The sequence below is a fragment of the Crinia signifera genome, chromosome 2 (genome assembly GCF_055691185.1).
Source record: "Crinia signifera chromosome 2, ASM5569118v1, whole genome shotgun sequence".
NCBI lineage: Eukaryota > Metazoa > Chordata > Amphibia > Anura > Myobatrachidae > Crinia > Crinia signifera.
The window spans coordinates 115,716,354-115,732,366 of record NC_139218.1 but is presented as its reverse complement, the minus strand read 5'-3'; the positions used below and the strand labels follow the sequence as shown (position 1 = coordinate 115,732,366).

The 16,013-nt window shown below is 44.9% G+C and overlaps 1 long non-coding RNA gene across 1 annotated transcript; it reads left to right on the top strand.

Moving 5' to 3' along the window:
* Positions 1-1,204: 1,204 nt before the first annotated feature.
* On the top strand, positions 1,205-12,066 carry LOC146058839 (uncharacterized). Its single transcript, XR_014469993.1, has 3 exons — positions 1,205-1,310; positions 3,914-4,007; positions 11,931-12,066. It is a non-coding gene; the product is annotated as an uncharacterized LOC146058839 (long non-coding RNA).
* The last annotated feature ends 3,947 nt before the right edge of the window (positions 12,067-16,013 follow it).

Here is a 16,013-nt window from a genome sequence, read left to right as displayed (position 1 = left end):
CCGACGTGGATAGTAGGGTTATGAAAAGGTCGGAGGACGCGCACCGCCGCCCCTCGCGGGCTCGCTGTGCTCACCACGCTTCGGGTTCGCGTCAATCGTGGGGTGACGACGGGGCCATATATAATGTGAAATGGGTCATATTGGCCCATTTCACATTGTTTCCTATGTGAGATGGACCTAATCAAGTCCATCTCATCTTGTGCCATTATAATGGCACAAGACCGATTTCAATGTTAAAAATATTTTAACATTGAAGCCTATGGCAAAATCATGGGCATCGCGTCGGTCGCGTCGGGGGCCATGTTAATGCACGCGACCGACGCGATGCCCCCGATTTTGCCTTTCCCGGCAAAATGGACCTGATTTCAAAGGAAATCGGGTCCATCGCGGGCATCGTGTACCTTAACTTTAAGGTACACGATGCCTGCGATTGTGGCCGTTCTAGGAAACAAGTACCTAAAGTTCTATTAAAACAGATTAATTTATGCCAGTTGCAGCACATTCATTTCTAACAGAAGTTTGGCTCAAATAAATATACTAAGCAACTAAATTAGTCCTAACAATCATGGCATCCATATTATGACACATTACTAACATACATTGTTGCCAACCAACTCTGACAATCTTAAATAAATCCTGTTAATGAGAATAGATACAGTTGCATAGGAATTATTCATTTGCAACATAACAATCTAATTTCAGCACCTACTGACGCAAGTCACAGTGTTACAAGTGTCATATATTGGATTGATGGTTTTGTGACTGCAATACATAAAATTATAAGTGCAACAACTCACACATAGGCATCATTTTGAAAACTATAGGTCATTGAACCTTTATGAGTAACACACCAAACGAACAGCTCTATTTTAATTTTTTTCACACTTTAACACACGTAATTGCACTCTCACAATTGATTTTAACCATATTTTCACTGATTTTTAACTCTGATAACAATAAAAGTTAAATGTTAAATCTTTTTTCTTGGGACACTATACAAAATTTGAATGTGTTTGAATAGATGCTATTTGAGCAATCATTAGCCAAATCTGAGTGCCCCTTGTAGGAATTCTTTTTCTTCTTTTTTTTTGTCCAGAACCGGATAGAGCTCAGATTCACTATAACTTGACATATCACAAGATTGTTTTAGATTGATGGTATCACTTCAGATGCTTGTGACTTGTATGTCATGTTTACCTCAAACAGCTAAGGGTTGAATACTACTTACCTCCACACTATAAAGAGTTGGAAGGATTTATAGTTAGCACTCTTGGAGAAAAGGCTTGTGCTAACACAAACAAGGACTTAAGGTGAGTACGTCTAATATTCTTGCTGATCTTTGTATTTCATATTCTGGAAAATTGATTATTCTTCTACAACTATTTATTTGGCATCAGTATTAGCCCATGTTGAACAGAATTAACTACATGTAATTGTTTATATATATTTTCTTGATTAAAGTAAAACAAAATATCTAATATAATACTAAGATCTTAGCTTATAAAACAAATTAAGTCTCTGTCAGGTAGAGGGTCAATTAAAATATAATCAGCACAGAGATGACAGCATATTGGAATTTAAACAAGCTAATGAGCTCATCTAAAGAGTACATACTGTACAGATAGAAAATGAGATGTTCAAGAACTGAATCCCAGGGGACACCTACTTTTAGTTGAAGTGGTGTGGTTTCAGGAGAGGAGACAAAGAAGGAGCAGCTAGAGAAGTACGAGGGCAGTATTATGAAGACCAAGATAGTGAAAGATTTGCAGTAGGAGATGGTGGTCCACAGTACAAAGATCTAGCAGCAGAAAGGTCTAGAAGAGTAAGCAGAGATTAGGGGCTCTTAGAGTTTGTTGCAATGAGGTGGTCACATACTATTGAGATGCAGTTTCAGTGGAGTAGATATGATGGAAGCCAGACTGAAATGTGGTCAAGCAGACTGGGAGGAAATGAAACCAGTTAGGCAGTTGCATACAATACAATCAAGGATAAGCTTTTAATAAAAGGGATGGTGAGGTCTAAAGAGATAGGTATTGTGGAGGTTGGAGGGGATAGAGTCTACTGGGGAGGTAGTGAGGTAATAGGTGGGGGATGATGATATGAGGTATGTGGCAAAGACAAAGGTAGTGAGTGATGAAGGGATTCGAAGTGGACTTGGAGTAATCAGAAATTACACAATGGTGAGTGAAGCCCAAATCAACTTACACACATGGAAGGGTAAGGAGATCCACTTGGATAGACCAAGCAATGATGTGAAGGTAAAGGAGTTTATATGCAGAGGATACTTTGGGGATATTGATTATGATTTTTAAATTACCTAATATAATGAAGGGAGATCTATAGACAGGAAGTGAGGGAGCTAGGAAGCAAATTTGTCATGGAATTTTGTAGGAGTGCCATGGAGCTAATAAATGACATCTACCCAAAGGTGCACAGGTGTTAAGAGATGAATAGCATGGAGAGCAAATGTAGATATTGGAAGGGATGACAGGTTCAACTATATGTTGGTAGTATTCCCTAGAGCAGTGGATCCCAAACTTTTTAAAATCACGGCACCCTAGAGCATCAGAATTTTTTTCACGGCACCCCTAGTACAAAAGTTTCTTATTCTGTACATTGATTTGTATGTCATATATATGTTTATTTATGGGTGAGGAACAGGATTAGCTTCTGTTTGTCCACATATTTTATTATCGGTAGCCCACCAGCAATGTTTTTGCCTTTTACAATGACCATAAACAATTTAAATTGCTTCTAGACCACTAATCCAAGGCACCCCTGCAAGTGTCCCAAGGCACCCCAGGGAGCCTAGGCACACAGTTTGCAAACCACTGCCCTAGAGCAGCGGTTCTCAAACTGTGGGTCCTGACCCCAAGGTGGGTCCCGAACTTCTCAGCATGGGGTTGCGACTCCGTGTTGCTGACCATCAGGCTGATGACTTTTCTAATCTCAGTCAGTGAGTCTGAAACATCTGTTGAATTGTCTGTTATGTTAGACTCCTCCTATCACTCTGTGCCTCCACAATGCTGCCATGTATGTGCTGTCTGCTGACTACACTTGTGATGTGATGACCTTCTGCAGTAAATTGCTGGGGTCCTGTAATTATTTTTATTATCTGATAATGATAATGATAATGATAAAAAACGGTACTTGTTTAGTTTCATGGCGGCAGCATGGCCACCCGCTACTTCCGGGTTCAGCGCTCGGAAAACTATCTAGAATAAAGTCCATGCCAACGTGAATTGGTTCATACCCCCACTATCCACGTTGGCATGGAGTTGATTTTAGATAGCGTGGATAGTCCCGCAAGGGGACACAGAAGTTGCTCCGACTGACGCTGCCACCGTGAAACTAAACAAGTACCGAAAAAACATTGCTCAGTGAAGAAAACAAATATCAAATGACGCGTTTCCCCGTCTCCTTAGGGAATCAGCGGCTTCCTCAGATAATGAGCTCATTATCAGAGAGAACAGTGGGAGAATTGGTGCGATGATAATCATATTTCTTTTAATGGAAATGATGGTAAGCCTTGTATAGTAGTTGAACTGCATAATGGCGAGGTGAAAAAACAAACATTTTTATGAGCCGCCTGTTCATTTCATGAGGGTTGGCATTTATTATCTCACCTCTATGACACTAACATTGGCCAGGTAATGTCATGGTGGGGAACTGATAGAGAGGATTGTGCAGTCAAACTCCCTGGAAATAAAAATCTTATGAAGAAAGTAAGTTGTATGCCGACAAGGTGTAACTAGACAGTGGGTGTAAGTTTTGGTTTCTATTCTATTAACTTTTTAACCAAAAATAAAAAGGACACAAATTAGGATTAATAGTATTATTTGTATATATGATGAAACAATGTGTAAATGATGTCTGCATGCAGAAAGTCATTACAATGTATGTTATTGAACAGAATCTTAGAATCCCGAGAAGATGACCAAATTGGTAATTCTGGCGACAGCAGTTGTGGCCCTTGCCTGCCTTGTACAACTTGGGAAAGCGGAAAAGTAAGTTGTCATAATTATTTAACTACATTCATTTATATATATAAATCATGTTATTTCATTTGACACTCATTTTGTTGACAACTTGCTACTGCTTATTACTTAACTATTGTTACTTAGTTGTATACTTTGGTATTACAGTATGATATACTTACATTTACTCTTAGTGAAAGTCACTAAAAGGTTTACCAAGCGGTTATGGACAGCACCTAACATGTAAAATGCAGCTTTTAGGTGTCCGTGTCAGTTAATCTGAAAGCTTCCATTTCTAATTTGGTTATAACAATATATTATTAATGTAATATATGGAGTCAGTTTTACTGAAAACATTATTTTCCTTCAAGCTTGATTTTAGGCAAAAGAGAGTGAGCATGACAGAGATGGTCAGGACATGATGAGATGGTCAGGACAAAGCAGTCCTCTCTCCTCCTATCATCCTCTCCCCCCTCCACCTGCACCCTTGACCCCTAGCAGCTTTGCACAACACACCCTGCTAGGGGGCAGAAAGCATGCAGAGAGAATAGGGAATGCACAGGATTGATGAGCCATGGCTCTGGTACAACAGTGTTGTGCAGAAAGATAGTGTCAAAATAGAGAAAAGAAAATAAGTGCAGAGTTATGGTAAGTAGTGTGAGAAGCAGGTGTAGAGGGACATATACAGTGCGCAGAGAACTGATGTGGAATCTGGCACACAGAAATGGATACAGAGAAAATATGACTAGTTATATTAGGGTGAACAGAAAGTACTGGCTATGAGCATAGGTCTTAGAGACCTGCAGGCAGGGAGTACAGTGACAGCGGTCCAGGCTGTACATTCAGAATGTGTTGGAGGCAGAGGCGTAGCGAGGGCGGTGCCGGCGGAGCACACGCTCCGGGCGCAGGATGATTGCATGGCGCCGGAGCTGTGCTGTGGCACCGCCAGCTCGCTCGCCAGCCAGCTTCCCCGCCCGCCCGCCAGCCAGCTTCCCCACCCGCCCGCCAGCCAGCTTCCCCGCCCGCCAGCCAGCTTCCCCACTCCGTCCGGTGACAGAGACATGCTCGCTGCTGCTATGTAAAATTCACGGGTCCCGCTGGACCGCTAGCCAATGGGCGCTTGCGGTCCAGCAGCCAATCAACTGATGGCTGCTGGACCGCGAGCGCCTATTGGCTAGCGGTCCGGCGGGAGATATGAATTTTACGTAGCCGCATCTCTCTCCCGGACACAGCGCATAGAGCCGTGAGCGGGTGGCAGTGTGCACACTGGCAGGGGGGAGGAGAGGGGAGGGGTGCACACTCACAGCACACACACACTGTCTCTGTCAGCACAGGCAGGGGGGACGCCTGGCTGTAACTATGGTGTACTCCCACCCTCCACCCACCCTGCTGCACTCACCCTCCTAACCACATAACCCACCCACCCTGCTGCACCCACAATCCCACCCTACTGCACCCACAAACCCACCCTGCTGCAGCCACCCACCCACCCTGCTGCAGCCACCCACCCACCATGCTGCATCCTACTGCAGCCATCCACCCACCCTGCTGCACCCACAAACCCACCCTACTGCAGCCACCCACCCACCCTGCTGCATCCTACTGCAGCCACCCACCCTGCTGCATCCTACTGCACTCACCCACCCACCCTGCTGCATCCTACTGCACTCACCCACCCACCCTGCTGCATCCTACTGCACTCACCCACCCACCCTGCTGCATCCTACTGCACCCGCCCACCCTGCTGCACCCTACTGCCCCCTTGGCATCGAGCATGAAGCCCCTTGGCATCGAGCATGAAGCCCCTTGGCATTGAGCATGAAGCCCCTGGCATTGAGGTAAGTGGCACTTATGTGTCAAATGTGTAATCGGTATTATGGTGTGTTGTATGTAATGGGCATTGCGGAGTGTTATATAGTATGTGATGGGCATTACGGTGTGTTATATAGTATGTAATGGGCATTACGGTGTGTTATATAGTATGTTATGGGGATTACGGTGTTATATAGTATGTTATGGGGATTACGGTGTTATATAGTATGTAATGGGCATTACGGTGTGTTATATAGTATGTGATGGGCATTACGGTGTGTTATATAGTATGTGATGGGCATTACGGTGTGTTATATAGTATGTAATGGGCATTACGGTGTGTTATATAGTATGTAATGGGCATTACGGTGTGTTATATAGTATGTAATGGGCATTACGGTGTGTTATATAGTATGTAATGGGCATTACGGTGTGTTATATAGTATGTGATGGGCATTAAGGTGTGTTATATAGTATGTAATGGGCATGACGGTGTGTTATATAGTATGTAATGGGCATTACGGTGTGTTATATAGTATGTAATGGGCATTACGGTGTGTTATATAGTATGTAATGGGCATTACAGTGTGTTATGTAGTATGTCATGGGCATTGCGGAGTGTTATATAGTATGTTATGGGCATTGCCGAGTGTTATATAGTATGTAATGGGCATTACGGTGTGTTATATAGTATGTAATGGGCATTACGGTGTGTTATATAGTATGTTATGGGGATTACGGTGTTATATAGTATGTCATGGGCATTGCGGAGTGTTATATAGTATGTAATGGGCATCATGTGTGGGCTTATGTGTACCTGGAATTACAGAGTTCACTAAAATGTCCAATGGGCATTACGGTGTGTGGTATAATGTTGGTCCCTGCCCACTTTTCACTGTGCAGGAGCCTCACCTACTACAAATTGGGGGGGAGGGGGGGGGGCGCGAAACATGCCTTTGCTCCGGGTGCCGTGGCACCTAGCTACACCACTGGTTGGAGGTGGCGAAGTCCTTAGCTCACTCAATGTAACTATTTGTTAGAGGGTGAAAACTAGCTTTGTTAATAAAAGCAGTTTCTCACAGTGCCTTGGTAGAGTTATTATTAGTCATTTTGACTGGTGTATTTTGCAGTCAGCTTTCCGGGTAAGTAAATAGTTGGTTAGTTGTTAAATCTATTTCCTTTATGATGCACAATACAATATCTCTAAAGGTAAATGATCTTACCCGACTTCACTCCATGTTTGATCTTCCCCAATGCAATCACACAGGCCTGTGGGTTAATATTAAGAGATGTTGCTATCCATGTCCAGCATATAGGGGTGGACAATAAACAATACTTCTCTCTATGAAGCTAAATATACTTCTTTATCCTAATTGCTGCAGCACTTCTAGTTAAAACTATGAAAAATATATTTCTCAATTACTTTAATACACTGTACTCTATACACATATTCTCATTAAGGGCGGGATGTACTAAGGGGAAAATGCGGTAAAACCCCTGTTTTACCGCATTTTCCTATGTATTAAAACTCCGCCGCCACGATACCGCATTGTAGGGTATCGTCACCTTTTGGTGGCGATACCCTATAGAAGCCTATGGGCTTCTTTTCGCCGTCCGACGCCTCCGCCACAAACCCGCCGACCCCCCTCTCCCCCTCCCTTTGGCTTACCTTAGGCCAGGTCCTCCAGGACCCGGAAGGTAAGCCCTTCCTTCCCCTAGTAAAGCAGCCGGACGTCCTTCTGGCTGCAGGGGGGAGGAGGAGGCACCGGGGACATCTTGTTTAGCTGTCCCCGGCATAAGGGGAGAAGCAGGCGGCAGGGAGATGACGGAGACCCCCCCGCACACCACAGTACAGGTATCGCGGGGGGTCATTGCACCGCGATGCTAGCCGCATATGTTAGTACATATGCGCTGGCATCGCGGTGGGCGGCAATGTATTTTAATACGTCTCGCCCTAACACTTAAATGATGAAATAGCAAAGAAAGATAATTTCTCCAAATACCAGCAAAACCCCAGACTGATCAGTCATATAAAAATGTGTCCAATTATGTTGTTGCTGCAATGCATACTTATTGCGGTATACAACACCTGGCATAGTTGAGTATACTCTATTCATATGCTCCTGCTATGCATTCATATTAATCAAGCCAGAGGGGATATGCCTATTGATTACTATGGGACCTTGCACTAATGCGAACATGCAAAGCATACCATGCTGTGTTCGCATCACAGTCCTGGTATCAGTGGCGGCTCCTCACTTAAAGTGATGCCAGCAAACACACCTGCCCCTTGCCACCGCTACTCTCAACCAGTCCCTGATGCTACTGTGGCCCCGGCATCTGTACAATAATGACAAGCACCCAGACTGGCACATGCCTAGTACTGACCTTGATACTGCACATGCACATGCCCACCAGCAGGGCCGGTGCTAGGATGTCCGGTGCCCTCCTGCAAACCATACATTTTGCGCCCTTTCACATTGCCATTGCAACAAGCTGCAGCCCGATTGTGGGAATGTATGCAACCATGCGATCCTATGGAGAATCTCGGGTGCATGTCATGTATGCATACACCATGTCCGTGCTGTGTCCGCAAAATGTTGCAGGCACTAAATGTGCTCATACACGCTGCGAGAATCGTGTACGTTATGGGCTAGATTGCATCGCATCACATCGCACGGCATGCATGCAATGTGTGTGCGATGCGATTCAAAAGCAGTACAAAAAGTATGTGCAGCACTCGTGACTAAGGGGGAAAGGAGGGGAGAGAAGGAGGAGATGGAAGAAGAGGGGAGGAGATAGAGGGGGCAGAGTGTTGAGGACTGGCAGCGGCACTGGCACAGCACACTGAGAAGAAGGAAGGGGAGGCAATGGGTAGGGGGCGGATCCTGACATGACATGTCATCCAGGCATTCACAGACAGCGCTACATGCCTCAGCGCAAGTGTCTGTGAGGAAGAGGGAGCAGGTCGCAGGAGGAGGACAGTGTGTGCGCGGTGCAGGGAGCTGCTCAGCCTCTCCATACTGCCGCCCGCTGTTAGACAGGCGCTGTGGGCGGCATGCCGGAGGCAGTGACAGTAAGGGCTGAGGCAGCTTTAGCAGAGCAGGGAGGGAGACAGCGCCTTTTCAGCTAGTGCCTTCCTGCTTTGCAGGAACTGCTGAGTGGGTATCGCCGGCCCTGCCCACCAGCTTCTATGGAGTTTCTCGGTAGCAGTTAAATCAAGGTCACCATGCCTATACAATACAGATGACATGAACAGGAATAGCGCATGCACAATACCGACCTACTGTAGGTGCTGCACATGAGCATGCCCCGGGTTCTATGGGCTGCTTTGGCTGCAGTAAAATGTAAATTGACACATCATAACTTTCATATTTGAAACATAGAATTCAGTTATAAGTTGCTGCAATCTTCTTTAAATGTGCCATTATAGAGGCTTAATATGTGTATGCTTTAGTTTGAGAACTTCCATATATACATACATATACTATATATATATAATATGTGTGGTGCACTAAGTGCTGCAACCTTTAAACAGTGACACGTAGTGAATTGAATAATATTGATAACTGAAATTACATATAAATAAAATTAATAACACTCAAAGAAGATACAAGTGGCTGCAAAATGTCTCAAATGATCACGTTTTTCCGACGTGACCGGTTCAAAAGTCAGTGGTAGACAAGTGCGCCTTCAGTGTTAAATGTAAAAGGAGGATATCCTTAAACAATAAAGTGATATGCATACCATAGCAGCGCACCTTATTACTATAGAAGCTTTTATATTTTGTTTAAATTGTACGAGTCCATTACATATGTCTTTTTTATTATTAAAACCTTTTAACACGTTATCACACCACCTACTTCTTACCCCCGTTTATGGGAGGGTCTCTCTGTTTAAGGTACCTTAAGCTGGAAAGGTCTACAGCTGTCTCTGTCGGTATCAGACCCCTGTCTAGTGTGAGTCAGTCATTTATATATATTTTTTTAAACAGTAAGATACACTGGGTGAATTATAAGTTTTGACCACACTAAACCATCACTAATCACCAGTTATACAGATGGAGCTGGGCTCCCTCTTGCTGGCGAATCGCCAGACTGTCACTGCTGGCGATCCGCCAGCAGCCCAGTTCTCCATCTGACTGAGACGCGCGTGCGTCTCACACGCACGCGCGTCTCAGTTTCCGTGCGGCGGGGCGATGGGACCCTATCCGTCTCTGCTTTAGGGAGACGGACAGGGTTAGGGGGAGTGCGGGGAGGCGGTGGGGACCCCGGGTGACCGCCGACAAGTCAGCGGGGACCCGGTGGAACCGTGCGAAAGGGGACGCGTGCGCATCTCGTGCGCGTGCGTCCCCTTTCGCAGATACAGATGGCGGGGGATGGCGGCTGGCGTCACCATCGCCATCCCCTGCAAAGACGAGCCCGGTTCCATCTGTACCAAGCATTTCTGGATTCTTAACACAAATATATCCTCTCCTTTGGGCACGTATACTCCATCCGAGTTCTGCACTGGCGGACGAGGAAGACCAATCAGGAGGCGGTCACAAAAAAGACACTGCTACAAGTGATCTTTTTCTTTTCTTCTGGTACGCATATCACATTATTTTTTAAGGATATCCTCCTTTTATGTTTAACACTGAAGGCGCACTTGTCCACCACTGACATATATATATATATATATATATATATATATATATATAAATCTATGTTGCAGGGTGGCACTCCAAGCATTTCAAAATAATGACTAGGACATAGCAGTGTCAATCGCCAATGTTTCAAATCTTTACTAGATTTTTCTTCAGGGATGAAAAGCTAGTAAAGATTTGAAACGTTGGCAATCGACACTACTATGTCCGGTCATTATTTTGAAATCCTTGGAGTGCCGCCCTGCAACATTGTATTCTACAGCGGAACAATTTGTTTGGCTGAGGGAAGGCAACAGGTCCAATTATTGCTGGCACTCAGGCGACTTGGAGTAAGGAAGGCAGAGACCTGGCTATAATACAAGACTCGGTCTTCCTTACTCCAAGTCGCCTGAGTGCTGCACATCCATCTGCTGTGTGTGGGGAACCACCTAATCTTGGTCTGTCAGGGAGGGCACCTGGTGCTATATTAAATCACAGAGCAGCAGAGTGCAGGCTTACATCATCTATCTATCTCAGCTAAAAAATATGCAACACCTCAACCTGGTCTCCAGCTCTGCAACTCAGTATCTTGCTGTCTCCACTGAGTAGAGGCAACCATAAAAACCCTTTTTATTTACCAACTCTAATTAATGGAAATTAGAGGTAATGGGACAGTAAAGTAATAAGCAGTAAGAGAATGTAAGGAAGAAAAACTGCAAATAATCCAAGGTGAATTAATCAGGAATAAATTTATCGTTTAAATGAAGGGGGTGCTAAATTGTTATTTTACATGATGTCTAAACTCACCTCTGCCTTTAAGGGTCCCCAGATTTTGATAAATTACTGAATTGATTGCAGGTGGGTGCAGGGAAGTTAAGATTCTGTGCACCCATTCAGCTTTTCTAAAATGCATTGACTACAGTATATTGGTCAGCCATGACAACCCATTCAGACCACATGACTTGGCTGGTCATATCCAATGTCATGGATGAAAGGTCTGCAATTATAATACTTTCAACAATTTATAATGTGTATTCCTGGCAGCAATGTGTTTTTCTGTCAATGTTGGCAATACATATTTGAGACAAATACAAAATAAAGTGTCAAATGTGAGACATACAGGTATAATTACTTATCTCCATTGTGCTACTAAGCCATGGGGGTAAATTTAGTAAACCATGCCTTGTAAATAATTGACCCTTTATAAAAATAGAGATTGGCAGCAATCCCACAGGGATGATTTAGGTCAGTTTAATGTTGAATATTTAGTAAATGTATCCCTCTTATGACAATGGGAGTGTCCTCTATACTTTTGTTGTCAATTCAAGTTTCTTCAAACATAATTTGTCATTTTAATTGATCCTATACTACTTACAAATACAAGTGTTACTTCACCAACAATTAGTCTCTATCTAACCTGCTGCTCGGAATTAGACAGAAATTACTAATCATGATGGTTTACATTACAATTAACTAATACTATACTTGCTGACAATAAAATTTTCTCACTGGTGTAGGGAAGAAGAAGGCAACAATGAGAATGAAAAAAGGGAGCTACAACAGGACCGGGAAGAAATGAGAGATGAGAGGGGATTCGGTAGAACTTTTGGCAAACTTGCTAAATTTGCAAAAAAGATGCATCAAGTTCATTCAGCTTTAACATCACAAAGTTAAATAAAATCTATCATTTTTACTAATGATATACATACATTTCTATATAATTATTGTATAACATCACTGGAAATGTTTTTACTTTGTGATAAATTGATCTATTAAAACATGAGCATAACTAACATGGCAATGTGTGTGGTTTTCATGTATTTGTTGAAAAGTTATTGGGCATTAGGACCCAGGGAAGTCTTTCCTCCAGTATATTGTACTGCTGTAAATATTTTTCAGTACAGTGAGAGACTTTGGGGTGTATTCAATGCCGTGGGCGAGCGGTGACAACGAGCAGTGATTCCTGCTCGCTGTCACCACTCACACTGTCAGTATTCAATGCACCCCCCTCATACGCCAATTCCCCCTCGCTCCATTTTTTGAGCGAGGGGGAATTGATGTATGCGGCTCCAGTAGCAGCGAGACTCGCAGCTAAAAACAGCGAGTTTTTTGCATTAGCCGCAGGTCTCGCTAATTTGGGGAATTCTCGCCGTCCTGTGATGGCGAGGATTTCCTCAGAACATTGAATAGGGCGAGCGGCTGGCGAGGGGGTTAAACAGCGAGGATCATTGGTTTTCTGCAATCCTCACTGTTTAACCCCCTTGCCGGTCGCATTGAATACTACCCTTTGTGGGAAGTGGGACAGAACTCTCCTGCTTAGCACATGAGACCCCAGTAATTTCCTTTATGAAGCTGTTTCAGTATCCAGCACCACTACAGCCCAATAGGCATACATGGGTGGGTAAGCTGAGAACCCTCAAAGCTTTAAGTAATAAGAATCAGTGTTTTTTCACAGTGACTATAGCTGTATCCATAGGCGAATCTAGGGGGTGGTCCGGGGGTGCACAGGACCACCCATTAGCCCATTTGGTAGCTGAGGGTCAGGGCTTTCCAACGAGCCCAGCCCCGTGTCTCTAGCCCTCTGGGAACCGGATATATGGCCAGGCAAAGCTGGAACGTTTTCTCTATAGGATAACCCACTAATTCCGACCCCCACCCAGTTCAACGGTTGCCAGTTCCCCCTTCGGCATCACTGAAGCTCGAGGTTGATCTAGTCGAACCTAAATCGCTGGGCCTTCAATCTGATACCAGGCTGGATCCATATGGGTTAATTGGTTCCAGGGATATTGAGGTTAAACCGTTTTTTTAATTTCTTAAATGTAATTTCATGAGTGTTTATGTTCTTTGAGGGCAGATTTCTCTGGAACCAAACAGCCCAGTTTCACAGGACTAAAATCATTCGAAGCCAACTCAAAAGTTCTTCAATATGATACTGGTCTCATGTAAATGGGTCAGTTGGTTCCGAAGATATAGCTGGTTGGTTAAAGGGGGGTAGGGAGAGGGGAGTGGTTGTCTCTCCCCCTCACACCAGAAAATGCAGGGACTAGGCTGGTGTATAAGGGGTCAGCCTGGGAATGTCCCTGCATGATCCTGGGACCATATTCCCGGGTAAATCCCTGCATTTTCTGTTGTGAAAGGGGTATTCTTTCAAACAGCCGTGACCTGCAGTGCTCTGAATACAGCCGGGCAGCCCCCTGCTCTCTGCCCAGCTGTCAATGACTGTCACCCCTGCAGCTTCTGCTCCAATTCTTCTCCCCGCTTTCACCTCAGCCCGCCCCCCCTTTAATCATATGGTGCCGGCGCCCGGCGTGCTCCCCCGACGTCACGCACAACAACAGCGCGCACAATATTTCAAATGTCCCCTCAGCTAGAGGGGACACCAGGAGGGGAGTGGGAGCGTGCTCTGCGCTGCGCTCTGCTCCTCTTCCCATAGAAGCAGCTGCACCGCTCTCCATCTCTCCCTGCAGCAGCGAAGGCTCATATAAAAATTTACTGTAAGTGGCACTTTTGGGGGCATTGCGTAAGGGACGCTACAAGTGGCAGTATGTGGGGGCATTACGCATAATGTGTGGCTTAATGTGTAAGGGGCATTATGTGTACAGCATCATGTGTAAGGGGCATTATGTGTGCAGCATCATGTGTAAGGGACATTATGTGTGCAGCCTCATGTGTAAGGGACATTAAGTGTGCAGCATCATGTGTAATGGGTACTATGGTGCGCGGCATCATGTGTAATGGGTACTATGGTGCGCGGCATCATGTGTAATGGGTACTATGGTGCGTGGCATCATGTGTAATGGGTACTATGGTGTGCGGCATCATGTGTAATGGGTAGTATGGTGTGCGGCATCCTGTGTAATGGGTACTATGGTGTGCCATCAAGCAAGAACCCCCTAGCAATGAGCACGTAGGTAAGCAGCACTTATGTGGCAAATATGTAATGGGCATTACGGTTTGTTATATAGTATGTAATGGGCATCATGATGTGTGGCACAATGTGTAATGGGCATTATGGTGTGTGGCCTTATGTGTAATTGGCATTATGGCGTGTGGCTTTATGTGTAATGGGTATTATGGAGTTTGCTAATATGTGTAATCGACATTACTGTGTATGGTCTAAAGTGTAATACCACACCCCTTTTTGTGATGCCACGCCTCCTTCCCATGAGACCACGCCCTATTTTTGCAGCGCGGCTGCGCCACGCAAAGGTACCGCTGCTGTTGTGTCTAGATCTGGGACCACCCATTATCATAATTCTAGATTCGCCTATGGCTGTATCTATTAACTATAATAAATCAACACCACTGGTTAAGTAGTTGGAGTGTTCATAGTTTGAGTCATCCACTAATGCCTGCTTATAAACCTCTGTAAACAACAATAACTGCATACTTCATTCCCAAAATCATATAACCTACAACAATGTAATATCTAGGCCTGGATATGTGCACGGTAGCCCTTGGTCATTCTGATTTGTAAGCATAAACCTTCAAGAAGCTTACAGTGCCAAAGTACAGAAAGTAGCGACAAACACACAAGTTTATGTTGAAATAAAAGGATGCAAGGAAAGAAGTGACAGGTGACTTTCAGAAGCAGGTGACCTTTGGGACAGCTGACCCCATCAGATGATAGTTCATATCCACAGTTAGAGCAGTGCCTTAGTAATAGTAAGTTTCGAAAAGAACTGCTCACAGCAGTAAGTTGTTCCAAACAGAGATGGATATTTTAATGCATGTCTCCTCAAAGTGGGAAATTCTTCATTGCTTATGTAACGTTTATAGAACTCAAGCAGTGGGAAGTTGTTGTACCTAGCTTTCAGCTAATCATCACTTTGTAGCTGAATGATTTCATGTTGTAGGTTATAAGGCACATCAGCTGGTTCCACATTGAAAGGTGTAGCAAAGATGTTCAAATCCGTTTGTTTACTTTTCACCAGTGGCGTAGCTACGTTTTGGGTGCCCCCCGCCGTTAGGGGGGGACGCCCCCCATTGCCGCCGCCCCACCAAGCACCCCTAACCCCCCCTGCCCTGCCGCCCCGCCGCCTATACAAACACCCCCCCCAATCCCCCACAGCCTTACCTATCGCGCTGGTCCCGGCGGCTCCGTTCTTCTACTGAGGACCACCACAAAATGGCCGCCCCCATACAGCAGACAGTTTCAGAGAACTGTGTGCTATATGGGGGCGGCCATTTTGTGGTGGTCCTCAGCAGAAGAACGGAGCCGCTGGGACCAGCGCGATAGGTAAGTGACAGTCTGCGGGGGATTGGGGGGGGGGGTTTAACTATAGCACTGCAGTCCCCGGCGCCCCCACATGCACAGCGCCCCCCGCGGGGGCTGCGGTGCTATAGTTACGCCGCTGATTTTCACATCCTTGAATCTTTCATTAAATGCCTTAATTCAATTTTCACATTCTCCAGCATATTCAAGTGTCAAACAAGTCTTTTGTCCTTCCAGAGTTGGGAAATGCCCTGTGTCATTCCTTTCGAGTTGGTCTTTCCACAGCCTTAATTTAGCTTCAAAAGATTTCACGTTTGAAAGCAAGGCGCTGAGAAGCTGGTTGGGGCCCAGCTTGACGTTCAGCTCAGAGGGTATTTGGTAATGT